Raw genomic sequence first — 16259 nt, forward strand, 5'->3', positions numbered from 1 at the left:
ATTAACAGTATAACAATCAAAATGGGCCCTGGTTTCCTTTAACAAGCCCACCTCTGACTTAAAAAAAGGTTTTATGTTGGCCTCTTGAGCTTATGGCACATGTAATACAGTGCTTTCAATAATCTATAAATAAATGTTCAAAGGATATCAGGATAGGATTTTGAACGGAGGATATTAGAAAAGAGATTTTTCATTATTAGTGTCACCAACTGTTGTTTTAAGGATTAAAAAAATGTAAAATGATTGTAAATCTTGTTAGTGTTGCCCTGAAGCACTCAGAAATTTCAGTTTTCACTTTAGTAATCACTGTAGTGTGTTCTTATTAGGAAGGACTTTGTACAGGCCATTTTTGCATCTTGTCCTGAGATTTCTTCTACAACATATGAGGTCGTGCAGCTTCTCATAATTAATATGGATTTTTTCCGAACCAATTTTTAGAAAAGACAATGAGCGACATGGTTATGGATGAAATTGTCCCAGTTTATTGATTTGATGAGAATATTTGTTGTGGAAGGACAAAGCTGGCTTGACTGGACAATGGCTAATTTGACGCTTGACCAGAGGTGGGTTTGACTTTCACCACCTGTTTCAGTTATCGATGTGACCTATTATGAACCCCTGTCATGCTTGAGAGGGTTGTGTTGACATATGGTGTTTTAATCAGTTGTAAAGTTGATGTCAGAATAAGATGATAAAAGTTGGACCTTTCAGGGTAAACAAAATAATCTGATATTTCAAGGCAGACCTTCCTTGATATGCAGGGCATAGGTAGAATTAAATCCTGCAGATACTGAGGTCAAATTATCCATTGGAAATACAAGGTACAGTTTTGATATGTAATGGTTTGGAGTTTTTCCCTTTGGAAAAGCAAGGTGCTATTTCATTCAGTTTGTCATAGAAAAAATAAGAGTGTTTGAAGTTTGATATCAAAATTATAAATTTCAAACATCTATAAAGAGTTGTAGATTTGAATTCAGATGAATTTGTTTTTATGTGTAATAGGACGAGTTGGAGTTCCAGGCAAATCTCACAGATATCCTAAAATTAGTGGCTCCTGAAATCCCACATCATGGGGGCACAAGCCAATTGAGTTCAATATTTGCTATTTTATGATTTTTGAACTACATTGATAAAATAAAGCACTCTCTGTGTATAATTCATTTGCAAACTTAAATGTTCCATTGACGATCTTGATGAAGTGCCTTCCATTGTCTGTTATATCTAGAATCTTCGGTCAACATAACGGTTAACATATTATAAGAAAGGGTGTGGCTTATGTTCCAATTCATCTTATATGTGGATCATATAAAAAAAAAAATTGCTAAAAACCAGCTCTGCGGCTTATACTCAGGTGCTGTTTATAGACTGGAAAATAGGAAATGGTGGGTCTTGAGCCCTTAAGGCCAGATGGGTAGGGTCAGATGGGTGGGGTCAGATGGATGGGGCCCAGTATGGAAAATCTATTAAATTCTTTAAAATCTATCTTGCTCTTCAGGAATTAAAGGATATTGTCTGGACTTGGTCTGAAGCATGCTTGGATTGTCTGTGTATAATTCATTTACTAACTTTATTAAGTTTCACTGACGAACTTGATATATTGCCCTCAGTTGTCTGTTATATCGATGCACTTCGGTCAATGTAACAGTTACCACTTTGTACCACTTCTGCCGAAACTGATAGGTGGATCAAATCGAAAAATTTGGTTAGAAAGCAGCTGTGCAGCTTATATACGGATGTAACATATAACCCGGAAAATACAGCATAATATAGACAGTGATTTACAAAATTATAAATGTCACTTTTCCTCCTGTGTGGAAATTCACATGGGAATACTAGAAAAAGAATATATATATAAATTGTCAATAGCCTATTCTAGGAACATTTCTCCAGACCTGCTGATGTCACAATTGGACTTTTCTCCTTTGGTTGTTGTTTGTCTCTCACCCTTACAAATCTGAATGGCCAGCCCTCCACCATCTAGATACCAGCATCATCATCCCTACACTGGAATACAGGAGGAGGGCAATGCCTGTGCCCCCACCTGCTACCTGGTAACTCCTGTTCTGGCGTCCTCCGAGGTTTGCACCTTCCTTTTGTTCATAAGACCACTGAGCAGCATCCGTCCTTCTGTGAGTATGTACCTGATATTTTCCCTGTCCAGGTCTTATGAGTGTTTCTCATCCTCTGCAGCCTCCTCTCTTCTCAGCCAGTGATGTTACATGTACTACTGGAACATCTGCTGCATATACCTGCCCACACCGACCACCGACCACTCTGCAACTTGTCTAGGTCTGGAAAGTGTATGGCATTCCAGTGTTTTCAGCTTCTTGTGTGTTGTGTGCAATTTGCTAGCACTGGAACAAACCTCCATGGGGCACTTCTTTCCTTCAGGGACCCAGACAACCCTCATATCAATTTCCTTAGTTTATTTCCCTCCACGATCAGGCCTAGTATATCTGCTATTGTGTAATTATGACAGCATTTTGTTTTATATTAGAAATGCTGTTAGAGTGAACATATAAACCAATGTAAAAAACAAGTCACTCCATATAACCATCTACAGGGAGAATATTATTTTTGGTTTATCAATTCTTCCAGCCCTTGTCCTAACAGGGCAATTTATTTCTGCTAGTCTGGTGGCACATTCTAGTTCTCCAGAAGAATCAGGATAATCCAAGGTTTGGAAAACCCTCCAACTGAGGTTTGGTGACAGCTGCCCTTTTCCAACATTTAGGCACAGATAGTCCCTGATAGGGTTTTGTGTCATCAATGTGTATGTGGTATTTCCTTCCCCAAGGGAATTTTTGAACCACACACATACTTCTGATACTTTCCCTGTAACTTTATAAGGCCCTGTCCATCCCAGTCGCTTCACCGGTTTGTGATAGGAAGGAGTAATACATAAGTATAATGTGTTTGTCTTAACTTTGATTCATTCCAAATTAGAACTAGCACTTTTTTTCTGGTCTGTTGCCTCAAAATGATCATGGCTGTTCATGGGAGATGAACTAAACCCACAGTTCATGGGGAGATGAACTAAATCAACAGTTCATGGGGAGATAAACTGAACCAACAGTTCACTGGGGGATAAACTGAACCCACAGTTCATGGGGAGATAAACTGAACCAACAGTTCATGGGGAAATAAACTGAACCCACAGTTCATGGGGAGATGAACTAAACCAACAGTTCTTGGGGAGATAAACTGAACCCACAGTTCATGGGGAGATGAACTAAACCCACAGTTCATGGGGAGATAAACTGAACCAACAGTTCATGGGGAGATAAACTGAACCAACAGTTCATGGGGAGATAAATTGAACCAGCAGTTCATGGGGAGGTAAACTGAACCCACAGTTCATGGGGAGATAAATTGAACCAGCAGTTCATGGGGAGGTAAACTGAACCCACAGTTCATGGGGAGATAAATTGAACCAACAGTTCATTGGGAGATAAATTGAACCAGCAGTTCATGGGGAGATAAACTGAACCCACAGTTCATGGGGAGATAAATTGAACCAGCAGTTCATGGGGAGATAAACTGAACCCACAGTTCATGGGGAGATAAATTGAACCAGCAGTTCATGGGGAGATGAACTGAACCCACAGTTCATGAACAGAGAGAATACAGAGTTTATTGCATAGATTCATACACAGGATATGTTGTTAACTTGGTAAATATTATAAATTGCCAGAACATCTCTACACTCCCTAATTAGGTTCAGGTGTTGGATGTAGTCAGGGAATTCATGATTGTATAAAAGGTGTTAACTTATTACTTATATTATTCAGAGAATGGTCAGCATGTCTTCTGAGAATGGTCAACAACATTTCTGAAAATGGTCAGCACATTTTCTGAGAATGGTCAGCACATTTTCTGAGATTGGTCAGCATGTCTTCTGAGAATGGTCAACACATTTTATGAGATTGGTCAGCATATTGTTGGAGAATGGTTGGCATATTTTTTCCCTTGACAATTGAACATCCATGTTAAGATTGCTGCTTTGAGGATGAAAAGAAAAAATATAAAAAACCCATATATCCAATTATAATTGAGTGAGTATGACGTCTGTGTTTGATTTCACTGGTGCTGGGTAAAAGTGTAAGACCGCAAAATAGAAAGTTATAAAATTATTGACCCATTTGGATGTAAATTCAAGGATTTACAATCCCATCAAGGTGGTATTTCTTTTTGGTTTTGAACTCTTATATTCACTTCATTTTCACAGATTCTGTTTTGGTGTAGCATTGCAATATAATTAGACATAGTAAGAGAAGTGTTTTGACCAATCAGTGTGTAGGGAAAAAAAATTCTATTAGAAATTATCTGGGTTAATTGGCTTTTTGGAGACAGCAAAACTACTAACAACATCAGGATAATCACAAACACTGAATCACCAGCTATCTAAACATTCTCGTCATGTGGAAGTAAGATTTGGATATAACTGGATTTAGTTTTTTCCATTTTTTTCTTTCTTTTTTTTTCGATTTTGTCAAATTTAGGCAATAACAGTTGGTTAGAATAACAATGGAGTTGGCTAGATACCAGAGGTAGGATTGTATCAGACTCGGAATAGCTGTACATGCTGTCTTGAAGTCTCGGCTTGTACGTTGTTAGACAATAATATTGCATGTTGTATGTTTTGTCCCGGCAGTTTGGCATCATTATAATACAGTGTAAAAGTCCTGGGAATTTCTAGCCAATAAATGTCACTGTTTTAGATGGTTTGTGTAGGATTTTTGTTTAAGCAAGAATACATTTGTCTCACAGGTAATCATATTAATGGTGGACCTGCCCTACTTTGCCAAGGAAATATTCCAAAGTGTTAAAGCAAGTTTTTAGATATTGTACTATTCCCTTCATGGTAATGAGTATATAGCTTTAGCTATAATTATGTTGATATAGGACTGTAATTATAACCACTGCAACAAAGTTCCAGGGTATATTGGAACCTCCCTGTCTGACCGTTTGATCTTTGTTTGTCATGAATATTGTGTCATGTGTATATAAAATAGTGTTGAAGCAATATAATAAACTGGACGTACCATGTTCTTATGATATATGGTTGTGTATTTTCTTTTTTTTCGTAAAATTTTGACACGTTTAGTAGATGATGACCAAATGAAGACCGCTTGAAGGAATCTTGTTGGGACAACCCTTCCCTAAACCTTCAGTTGATTAAACAGAGGGAGGGGGGTGGGGTTTATTGCCTAACCATCCAAGTGGCAGTTCTAGTCTGGTATACAGTCGTCAGTTTAAGATTTGGTTATGTTCCCTTAATTTGACCCAGAGTTACATTAACTTAATTTGGGAAGTTTTAATTGAAATTATCACAGAAATAATGACCAGAAGTGGAGAGCCTTGTCTAACTCCAGTGGGGAATATAAAACACCCCTTGACATAGCAAATAACAGTAAAAAGTTGTATGTGTCACTTCAACAATTTTTGTAAGTTTTCAGACTTCCTCAAAAAGATTTACGTATTTTGATAAAACCTGTTATCCTTGGAGAGTTGTAACATCTTATTTAATCTATTATAGTTGTAACCCATTTCTTGAAAAACTTTAAAATATAGAGATAGCAGGAACAATTACACAATCAAAATATATATTATATATATAATCTTTATATTCTAGCAACTTATTCATTCAAAGAGAAATGATAAAGAGTGATAGAGTGATAAGAGAGGAAATTCATTCAAAGAGAAATGATAAAGAGTGATAGAGTGATAAGAGAGGAATATGTAAAAGTTTCTGACAGCAAAAATAAAGAAAAAGAAAAACTGTTACCATGGTACCCAAATGAATAATTTCAAGTTAAGCTGGCAATCTTGTTTGAAGAAATAATGGATTTTCAAAAGATGTAAGAACTCCATAATTTAAAACTAATTTGTAAATGTGCCTCCATGCCGGTTGGTGAGTACAGTTGCCTCCCTTGTCACCCAGGAACTTCCATGGATGATGACGTTAGCTTAGACCAAGTTTATGGTTTTCGGTTCACATCATCTACAACTTTTATGAAGATTTGATGGGTGTGTTACTGAGAATTATGTTCTACAGGGTGAAGTTGAAACAAAGTGCAAGACACACAGACATAAATTCTACTTCCTGGAAAGGAGATCTGTTTAGATTTGTTCAGAGGATTAACCAATACTATTAAAAGCATTATTAAGTTTTTAAATATTACATAGTAGTGCATTGGGGAATTTGCATGCGTCAATATGTATTGGAGAAAATAAAATGTTCAAAGTCTCCATTTATCTCAATTATGGATTGATGCTTTAAGCATGGAAGTGTCAAAATAAGTTATTGCCAAACTTTATACATAAGTTTTATTGTGAGAGAGAGTAACTTGAAATATTATTCGACCTGAAACATGACTTGAAAATGAATTGTTGTATGCTTATCTATGAACACCAAAATTTATGTCTTCTGGAGCAAACTTTTCCTTCTGCATTTAGTCACTTTTGTTGCACATTTCTCTGCTAAAAGGAATGCTATGACCTTGGATAACCTTGGATGTAGGGAAATCCTGACAATCATAAGAACTTTGCTGTAAATAAGCTGATTTAAAATTTAGAGCTATAAAGTCATTAGAAATTGTGCTTACATAGTTATTTACAAAAGCCAAACCATCATCTTGATAGAAATGTTTGAATTGGTAGATAATAGATACTCTCCATTCTGTGCAGTTTTTGACTGTATATTGTTGAAATGGCATAAAGCTGAAATTCACCTGATCAGTGCCATGGAGTCCAACTTTTGTTTATCTTCTATGTAGAAACTATAAGCAGGAACAGTGCTGATACTGTATTAAGACCTGTATAATAAGGAATCCATTACAGTTTTTGATACATCTGTTTGAAAGCATTGTGACTTGCTGTTTTTCAGCATGAAGGTTTCAATTAATCATTCTGCTAGGACAAATTTTGAGGTCCTCTGAGACAACGTTTCAAGTGACCTCGGATGACCGTGACCATGTATTGTCCATCTCTAACAATTTACATTTTACAGTAAGACCTTGACCTTCATTCACATTGGTCAAATATGCTAAACTATAACAACAGACAGTGTTATCAGTTCTGTGTGGTTGAAAGTTAAGTCCTTTGAAACAATGAAAACTTTGTAAGAATGCCTATATCATTTCTGTTTTGTCTGCCAAAATGCTGGGAATGATGGACAGGTTCTTTAACTGTCCAATGACCTGAAATCCTCAGATGACCATTAAGGCCCATGGGCCAGTTGTTGAAATATTAAGATCAAATTCTGAAATGACAATAAAAAAATTGATACCTATATTGGAAAGATGGCTAAGATATAAGAACATGAACCTTCTGCTGTCTTAATTTGTTTTAATTGTGAATTTGAAACTCATTTTTCTGTTAAATTGTTGAAATTTATGCATCTGTTTTTTTGGTTCTATTTGTTGCTTAAGAAAATATGCTCTAGTGTTTTATTTTATTTAAGAAAGGCTTTATTCACTAGAGACATTATTTTTTTGTACAAAATTTCATTAGATCAAATCATCCACACATACAGAAACATTCCAGCATGTTCGCTTTGCTAACAGAACCAGTCTCTGTAGTGAGCGATCATGCGACAGAATTACCAGGACGAAGAAAGGTCATTGATTTTGGAGCTGGTCTACCATAGGTCTGCCAATACTCAAGAATGCAAGTTTACAGTCCTAGGAGAATTTCAACCAACAAACACTGATGTTTTGTGTTTTTTAAACATAAAAATAAACAGATGTACAAGCAGCATTTTCGTCCTGCAGACATCACAACAGTTGTTCAACATCTTTTTGTTTGCTCTTTCTATTCTTTTTCCAATTCTGTGGCCTTTTTAATGATATATTTTTCTGATATTATGGTTTTTATTAAGAGTACTTTCATTTAAATATGTTTTTTGGGGCTTTTCATTTTCTATTCAATTGTTCTGCTGTGTTAATTGCTCCATGAACTACCATGTCATTTTGGAAGGGTTTTGGGATGTAGGGATGGTTACCTCCTCTTGTAATATCTGGTGACTACCACACTGAACAACATTAGGGAGGCCAATGCCGTTACTAGCAGTCTTGGTTAAGTGACTTTCCAAAGGCCATAACAAAGATGGTCCCTTAGCTTCTTGAAAGACACAAACCACCACAATATCGAACACCAACCACATACTTTGGATTTTCACCTGAGATTTGACTTTCACGTGAGATTTGAATTTTGCCTGAGATTGCTTAGTCCAATGCTGTACTGAATTAGCTGTCACAGTCCATCCTTTCTGATTTGTTCTTATTTAAGGCAGACTTGAAAATAACTTTCAATCTGTCAACTTTAAATGATTTGGGAAGTATATGTCATGTCAAAGATGTTTTGAACCTGCTTGGATTAAATAAGACCATGCGTACTTTTTAAAAAAAAAATGAAATCCTATCGTCAGAATAATTTGACATTTATCAAACTGAAATTTCAACAGAGAAACGAATGAAACTGACAGAAAATGTGTCTTGCATAATATTCCAGATTTACATGGTAAGGAATTAAATGTTTAAAGGACAGGTTTTTTTAAAATCCCTATTCTTTCCAATGCATTTGCTGTGGTAGTTATTACACAAAGCTATTCATAAAAATTCTATTCAAAATACATTTCATTGAAAAGGGTTTAACATACTGACATTTCCACGTGAAGGATAAACTTTAAAAAAAATGGTGAAACCTTTATATCAGATATAGCTTCCTGTTGTACTTCATGTGATTGGAAATGTAATGATTTGATGGCTTTATTGGTAAGATATACTCTATAGCTCATGTACCATCCTGAAACATCAAATATAAACAAAATTGTCCTAGCACCAACCCCAAATAAAAGAGTGCTTATTTTGATACCGTATATAACATAATAAAGGCTTTCATACAGCATTAGTGTGTGTTAGAGATTATCAAGGTCATGATGTTGTTGAAAGGCTATAGCTGTCTACTGAAAGGTGAAGGATGGGAGAGGTGGAAAAATTACACCAATATATGTACTGATCCTGAAAGGTGAAGGAGTGAAGCGGTGGAAAAATTCCACTAATATATGTACTGATCCTGAAAGGTGAAGGAGTGAAGCGGTGGAAAAATTCCACTAATATATGTACTGATACTGAAAGGTGAAGGAGTGAAGCGGTGGAAAAATTCCACTAATATATGTACTGATACTGAAAGGTGAAGGAGTGAAGTGGTGGAAAAATTCCACTAATATATGTACTGATACTGAAAGGTGAAGGAGTGAAGTGGTGGAAAAATTCCACTAATATATGTACTGATACTGAAAGGAGGAGGAGTGAAGTGGTGGAAAAATTCCACTAATATATGTACTGATACTGAAAGGAGGAGGAGTGAAGTGGTGGAAAAATTCCACTAATATATGTACTGATACTGAAAGGAGGAGGAGTGAAGTGGTGGAAAAATTCCACTAATATATGTACTGATACTGAAAGATGAAGGACTGAAACGGTGGAAAAATTCCACTAATATATGTACTGATACTGAAAGGTGAAGGAGTGAAGCGATGGAAAAATTCCACTAATATATGTACTGATACTGAAAGGTGAAGGAGTGAGCGGTGGAAAAATTCCACTAATATATGTACTGATACTGAAAGGAGGAGGAGTGAAGTGGTGGAAAAATTCCACTAATATATGTACTGATACTGAAAAAGGAGGAGGAAAGGTGAAGTGGTGGAAAAATTCCACTAATATATGTACTGATACTGAAAGGAGGAGTGAGTGAAGTGGTGGAAAAATTCCACTAATATATGTACTGATACTGAAAGATGAAGGACTGAAACGGTGGAAAAATTCCACTAATATATGTACTGATACTGAAAGGTGAAGGAGTGAAGCGATGGAAAAATTCCACTAATATATGTACTGATACTGAAAGGTGAAGGAGTGAGCGGTGGAAAAACTCCACTAATATATGTACTGATACTGAAAGGAGGAGGAGTGAAGTGGTGGAAAAATTCCACTAATATATGTACTGATACTGAAAGGTGAAGGACTGAAGCGGTGGAAAAATTCCACTAATATATGTACTGATACTGAAAGGTGAAGGAGTGAAGTGGTGGAAAAATTCCACTAATATATGTACTGATACTGAAAGGTGAAGGAGTGAAGTGGTGGAAAAATTCCACTAATATATGTACTGATACTGAAAGGTGAAGGAGTGAAGTGGTGGAAAAATTCCACTAATATATGAAGGAGTGTACTAATATATGTACTGATACTGAAAGGTGAAGGAGTGAAGTGGTGGAAAAATTCCACTAATATATGTACTATATACTGAAAGGTGAAGGAGTGAGCGGTGGAAAAATTCCACTAATATATGTACTGATACTGAAAGGAGGAGGAGTGAAGCGGTGGAAAAATTCCACTAATATATGTACTGATACTGAAAGGTGAAGGAGTGAAGCGGTGGAAAAATTCCACTAATATATGTACTGATACTGAAAGGTGAAGGAGTGAAGTGGTGGAAAAATTCCACTAATATATGTACTGATACTGAAAGGTGAGGAGGAGTGAAAAATTCCACTAATATATGTAAGCGGTGGAAAAATTCCACTAATATAAAAATGAAAGGTGAAGGAGTGAAGTGGTGGAAAAAATATATATGTACTGATACTGAAAGGTGAAGGAGTGAAGTGGTGGAAAAATTCCACTAATATATGTACTGATACTGAAAGGTGAAGGAGTGAAGTGGTGGAAAAATTCCACTAATATATGTACTGATACTGAAAGGTGAAGGAGTGAAACGGTGGAAAAAAACCCAATAATATATGTACTGATACTGAAAGGTGAAGGAGTGAAGTGGTGGAAAAATTCCACTAATATATGTACTGATACTGAAAGGTGAAGGAGTGAAGTGGTGGAAAAATTCCACTAATATATGTACTGATACTGAAAGGTGAAGGAGTGAGCGGTGGAAAAATTCCACTAATATATGTACTGATACTGAAAGGAGGAGGAGTGAAGCGGTGGAAAAATTCCACTAATATATGTACTGATACTGAAAGGTGAAGGAGTGAAGCGGTGGAAAAATTCCACTAATATATGTACTGATACTGAAAGGTGAAGGAGTGAAGTGGTGGAAAAATTCCACTAATATATGTACTGATACTGAAAGGTGAAGGAGTGAAGTGGTGGAAAAATTCCACTAATATATGTACTGATACTGAAAGGAGGAGGAGTGAGCGGTGGAAAAATTCCACTAATATATGTACTGATACTGAAAGGAGGAGGAGTGAAGTGGTGGAAAAATTCCACTAATATATGTACTGATACTGAAAGGTGAAGGAGTGAGCGGTGGAAAAATTCCACTAATATATGTACTGATACTGAAAGGAGGAGGAGTGAAGTGGTGGAAAAATTCCACTAATATATGTACTGATACTGAAAGGTGAAGGAGTGAGTGGTGGAAAAATTTCACTAATATATGTACTGATACTGAAAGGTGAAGGAGTGAAGCGGTGGAAAAATTCCACTAATATATGTACTGATACTGAAAGGTGAAGGAGTGAAGTGATGGAAAAATTCCACTAATATATGTACTGATACTGAAAGGTGGAGGAGTGAGCGGTGGAAAAATTCCACTAATATATGTACTGATACTGAAAGGAGGAGGAGTGAAGTGGTGGAAAAATTACACTAATATATGTACTGATTTTAAAGAAAATAAAACTTTATTGAGAAATAAAACCATATCGGGGAATAGGATGACCAAAACTATCCACAGTTTGCTTGGCTTATTGCCCAATCAACGGACAAGGTCATCTTGAGTCTTTGTTGTATCTATTTAAAACCTCAGTGAACATCATAAGGGAAGCCCATTGCAAATCATCCAGATGATTGGTCTAACATGTTTTGCCACAGGACACAAACACAACATTGCAGGTTGGTCCATTTCTCAGCTTCCTGTGAAACACCATGAGTAGGATTGGTTGAACCATGCACCTTAACTTGTCATCTGAGGTTATATGAAGGTCAACAGTCTAACTTGCTGAGCTATCATTGCCTCTATTTTCCACATACCTTGAATGATTATTAAAAGAAGGGAATATTGCAACCAGATATTTGACATTTAATCATCTTTGCCTGCATGTTACTGTCAAATATAACATGTTGTTTTTTATCTACATATTCTCTATGCCTTGTACCAGATAGTGATAAGTACCCAACAGACTAAAACCTTGTAGTCATAAAATGTGTTTTATCATTTCTTTGATACAAAAGAAAATGATTCAATTTCAGGAAAAAGTAAAGAAATAAGATGGATGGAGTGACAGGGAAGTGTGATTGAATTTTGATACATTTCTTTCCTGGTTTATGGTATAAGGGTTTACTGTTTAAATTTCCCAGGAGACATAAACATGCATTTTGATTCTGTAATTTATTTCTTCAATGAAGATAATGGCAAAAATTCAAATTCAATTTTGAGGCTAAAAATGTGTAAAAATGGTTACTTATGGCTTTGTCATAAAAGAACATGTGAAATCAACCAAAAAATCTATCACAGACAAGATTTTAAGATTTTAAATGATTGAAGGATAATTTTATCTTCATATTTTTAAATTCTGATGAATGTCATTAATTTTGCCAGCTATTCTGCTGATTACTTTATCTAGTACTTTATTAAGACTGTATCACACTGCATACAATCTACCTTATGAATTTATATACATTAACCATACAGACTAATGTTAGGGTCCTCTCCCTCAGCAGTACATGTTTAACATTGTACCTATTGTGACTGTTATAGAGTGGTCTCATCCAAGCATACATTACTATCATACATGCATACCGATGTCTGAGTACAAGTTTCATTTATCTTAAGGGTGTATGCTCCCTCAAATCAATATAGATTATTTCCCTGGGAAAACAGTCAACCTTAAACTTATAACTTATATTTTACATTACATGTGCTATGGTTTGTTTAAATTTTTTTGTCTGTCTTAAGGGTGTATGTATGCTTTCATTAAACATACTGTCAAAATATGTTGGGAGTTATTTTCCTGAAGGTTACAAGCTACCTTGCAATTCATATTGTGAGTCTGTTAGAGTTAGTTTCTTAGTATGTATGCTTCCATATTAATGTTTTAGCCAAATTTTTATCTGTCTGAAAGGTGTATGCTTCCTGAAACATTTCACTGGTCAGTATAATGTAGAGTTATCTCCCTGAAGGGTACAGTTACCTTTGGTTTGATGTCTTGAGTTTCTGTCAGAGTTTATCATACTGTTTGGTCTTAATTCTTCTCTTATTTTTATGGTAAATATGGTACCAGAACAAAAAATCTATAGCTTTCCTCCACAAATGCACCAGTCTGATGATGGGAAGTTCCTTTGTAACATAATACAATGTTTCCTGGGATCAAATTGCACATTCCTGTAGATACTTTCGTATTAAAGTGAAATCGATCAGAGTGGATGCAGGATGAAATTTAATTTTTATCTTGATACCAACTCCAGAACAGACAGTTCTTCCTGAAATCTATAGGTGTTCTAAAACAGTTGGAATTTAGGGAGATACACATTTACACTTTGGAGAGAGGTGTTTGGCTAACATTTGAATTTAAATGTTCTAGAGGTAAAATACAATATGTTTGATAATAGTAACTGCTATTGCTTGAAGAAAGGATTTTGTTTCTTAAGGCCAAGCTATCTAAATTGTTGAGTGTTCTTGCCTTCTAAAATATAAATAGAAAAAATTATAATTTCTTTTTTCTGTATAAAAGTGAAATTTGTAAATAGTGAATATTCTTTTAAACACCATGACTATTGCATCATAAAGGAACACCCCCCCCCCCCCCCCCCCCCCCCCACAAAAAAAAAAAAAAAAAATCTCACGAAGGATTCACATATTTTGCTGAATACTTGCCACCTTCCCTATTTCTGAGGAAAACTGACAATTTTCCGCCTAAAGTTTTAGATTGTAATCACCACGGAATCTTTTAAATTGTTCATAATTTAAAAAAAACCCAATTAGTTTCACAGAAGAAGCATCGTAAATTATCTCCATTTGTTTTTATGGCATTAACTGTTTCAAAAATGGAGTCTATAAATGCATGTTTTTCATTATACTGAAATTTCGAAAAGTGCACAATCTCTCATTTCGAAATTCCAAAAGTTCCAAAAGATTTTACCATTTGGTGTTATCATGGCTGAGTACTAATGCTACACAAGCTGTGAGAACATGTGGATGAGACCAAAGGTTAATGTTGAATTAGAATTTGTCCTAATGAAATTGAATTTGTCGTCATTGAGACATTAGTGACTGAAATAACACTTAAAGACAACCATGTATATAATATTGTTCATTGATGATTTTTTCTTCTATCTTTGGATTTCTTACATTACCTGTTTGATTTTACCTTGTGACCTGTATGAATGACCTTATTGATTTTACCTTGTGACCTATATGAATGACCTTATTGATTTTACCTTGTGACCTATATGAATGACCTTATTGATTTTACCTTGTGACCTATATGAATGACCTTATTGATTTTACCTTGTGACCTGTATGAATGACCTTATTGATTTTACCTTGTGACCTACATGAATGACCTTGATTTTATGTTGTGACCTGTATGAATGACCTTATTGATTTTACCTTGTGACCGCTCCACTCAATTCACAAAACTTTCTTTATTTATTAGGATAGTGCCCAAGTTAAAACAGATAACTGTCAATAGAAATTTCAGTTTTTCTTGACCGATGCTCTGAAACCATTCAATATGATTGGTCAAAACTTATTATATTTATTAAGCTAGTATTATCTTTTGCTATGGGGAAGTTCTCCATTAAGATACTTTTTCTGTTACCATGGAAACAGATAGGCCAAAGCACAAAGTTAAGTTTTTTCAACCAGTTTTCCTTAAACCATTTAAAGTAATTACCTGGTACTCAAAACTTTGTACTTGCATCAATCTTGCTTTCTAGCAGAAGTTCTCCATTTCAATACTTTGCAAGGAACAATTAGAATTAACAAATAGAAATAAAACTTCCTGTTATATTAACTTATATATAACTGTGTCTTTCTTTTAAACAGTGGGGCGTGGGGGATAATGTCACACTTTGCATTATCTTGTTGACCTTTCCTTTTGTGACCTTTGTGAATGGCCTTGTTGACCTCTTCATCTGTGACCAGTATGAACAACCTTATATTGACCTTTGAGAATGAACTTTTTAAATGATGTGTCTTTTCTCTGATGTTTTATGCTCTAGTCTATCAAGATATCAATTAGTCTTTGGTAATATATTGCTTGGTGCAGATTAATTTGTACTTAAAATGAAAATAAAGCTGAACTCTCACCAGGAAATTGATTTAGTATTGTGCCGTGAAGTGTAATTTGGAGTGCAATTCAAGCTACCATCTCTTTTTAAAGTTTCTACATGGGCCTCTTTATGAATTTAACTTTGTCAAATATCTTTATTTACTTTTGTCAAATATCTTAATTTACTTTTGTCAAATATCTTAATTTACTTTTGTCAAATATCTTAATTTACTTTTGTCAAATAATTTACTTTTGTCAAATATCTTAATTTACTTTTGTCTTTATTTACTTTTGATATCTTAATTTACTTTTGTTAGATATCTTTATTTACTTTTGTCAGATATCTTAATTTACTTTTGTCAGATATCTTAATTTACTTTTGTCAGTCAGATATCTTAATTTACTTTTGTCAAATATCTTAATTTACTTTTGTCAAATATCTTTATTTACTTTTGTCAGATATCTTAATTTACTTTTGTCAAATATCTTTATTTACTTTTGTCAAATATCTTAATTTACTTTTGTCAGATATCTTAATTTACTTTTGTTAGATATCTTTATTTACTTTTGTCAGATATCTTAATTTACTTTTGTCAGATATCTTAATTTACTTTTGTCAAATATCTTTATTTACTTTTGTCAGATATCTTTATTTACTTTTGTCAGATACTTTTTTTGTCAGATATCTTAATTTACTTTTGTCAGATATCTTAATTTACTTTTGTCAGATATCTTAATTTACTTTTGATATCTTAATTTACTTTTGTCAAATATCTTAATTTACTTTTCAGATATCTTAATTTACTTTTGTCAGATATCTTAATTTACTTTTGTCAAATATCTTAATTTACTTTTGTCAGATATTAATTTACTTTTGTCAGATATCTTAATTTACTTTTGTCAGATATCTTATTTACTTTTTTACCTTTTGTCTTAATTTAAATATCTTAATTTACTT

The sequence above is a fragment of the Ylistrum balloti genome, unplaced genomic scaffold, assembly GCF_031769215.1.
Source record: "Ylistrum balloti isolate Yb309-2 unplaced genomic scaffold, AGI_CSIRO_Ybal_v1 Utg369724, whole genome shotgun sequence".
In the NCBI taxonomy this organism is placed as follows: Eukaryota; Metazoa; Mollusca; class Bivalvia; order Pectinida; family Pectinidae; genus Ylistrum; species Ylistrum balloti.